The sequence below is a fragment of the Chiloscyllium plagiosum genome, chromosome 17 (assembly GCF_004010195.1).
Source record: "Chiloscyllium plagiosum isolate BGI_BamShark_2017 chromosome 17, ASM401019v2, whole genome shotgun sequence".
Taxonomy (NCBI): domain Eukaryota; kingdom Metazoa; phylum Chordata; class Chondrichthyes; order Orectolobiformes; family Hemiscylliidae; genus Chiloscyllium; species Chiloscyllium plagiosum.
The window spans coordinates 31,462,269-31,464,088 of record NC_057726.1 but is presented as its reverse complement, the minus strand read 5'-3'; positions in this window follow the sequence as shown (position 1 = coordinate 31,464,088).

Below are 1,820 nucleotides of genomic sequence, written 5' to 3'. Positions count from 1 at the left end.
TCCTCCCCCACTCACCCATTGTACTCTATGCTACTCTCTCCCCACCCCCACTCTCCCCTTGCTTATCTCTCCACGCTTCAGGCTTTCTGCCTTTATTCCTGATGAAGGGCTTTTGCCCGAAACGTCGATTTTGCTGAAGCTCCTCGGATGCTGCCTGAACTGCTGTGCTCTTCCAGCACCATTGATCCAGAACAAGGCTTTTAGCAGTCTAATTCATACATTTTATACAACACATTGTAAAATTGTTGCTGTGTGTGCAGTGTTGGTCATACATATTGATGGGATGGTGAGAACACTTTGAATAATTGAGAACTGATTTGTGTCAGGAATGCAATGAAACTTATAAAACAAATATTTACTAAAAGTTCATTTTTACTTGATGAAAGTTGGCTAATGTGTTTTTGTTTCAGATTAATTTTGTTTCTTGATACCATTGCCAAGACAGAAATTGTTAAATAATGGAAGTCCAAAAAAGCTGGGTTTTACATTTGGAGAAGAATTATAATTATGTTTGTGGCGTCTGTTGAATATCGTGAATAAAATGCAACAAATTCTGTTTTAATAATTAAAATTCTGAAGCATCCCAGGTGAAAATTTGACCTGGATAGCCCCAAAGCATTGTTTATTTTCACTCAACTAGAAGGCGTTTTTTTAACACTTCACATTGTTTCTCAAATTGTGTTGTCCAGGCATCCAGATGTTATAGAAAAAGCATTTTGGTTTTATAGTTTGCAGGCCTACACTCTAATTCTAAAAGGTGCCTTTGCGCAGGTGATATAGAATATGTTAATAAGCAAGAACAGCTTTGAAATTAATATGAGAAGGAATTTCCAGAATAGTCTTGTGACAGGGTAAATTCAGTACTCTCACCTGTGAACTATTGGATCACTGGGGTATGTTTTGTGGTAAGCATAAATTATACAAGAGAGACGGTTCGCACATTAATTGGTTGGGGACCAGTGTTCTGGCAGGCACGTTTGCTACTGCAATACAGCTACATTTAAACTAAGTTGTGGGGGCGGGGGGAACAAGCTGGATGTTCAAAAAGGAAATTGAAGGGAAAGTTAGAACAAGGGAAGTCAAGAAAGACAACTGTATCAATGAAGCAGAAAACTCAAAAATGGATCATGCTGTAAGGTTGAGTGAAATAGGAGTTAATGGGAAGGGTGAGGGCAGTAAAACTTAAAAATACTATATATGAATGCACAAAGCAATAGAAATAAGATGGATGAGCTTGAGGATCTTTTGGAAATTGGCAGATACGATATTGTGTGGATAACTGAAACGTGGCTTCACGTGGACAGGGCCTGGAAAGGCTACACATGCTATCGTAAGGACAGACTAATGGGCAGAGGGGGTGGGGTGGCCATGTTGGTAAGGGAGGATATTCAGTCCCTTGCACGGGGGGACCTAGAATCAGGGGATGTAGAGTCAGTATGGATAGAGCTGAGAAATTCTAAGGGTAAAAAGACCCTCTTGGATGTTATCTACAGGCCCCCAAACAGTAGTCTGGACGTCGGATGTAAGTTGAATCAGGAGCTGACATTAGCCTGTCACAAAGATGTTACTACAGTGGTTATGGGGGATTTCAACAAGCAAGTAGACTGGGAGAATCAGGATGGTATTGGACCTCAAGAAAGAGACTTTGTGGAGTGCCTCCAAGATGGATCCTTAGAACAGCTGGTGCTGGAGCCTACCAGGGAGAAGGCAATTCTGGATCTGGTATTGTGCAACGAACCAGAATTGATCAGGACCTCTAAAGTGAAGGAGCCATTGGGAAGTAGTGACCATAATACAATAAGCTTCAATCTGCAATTTGA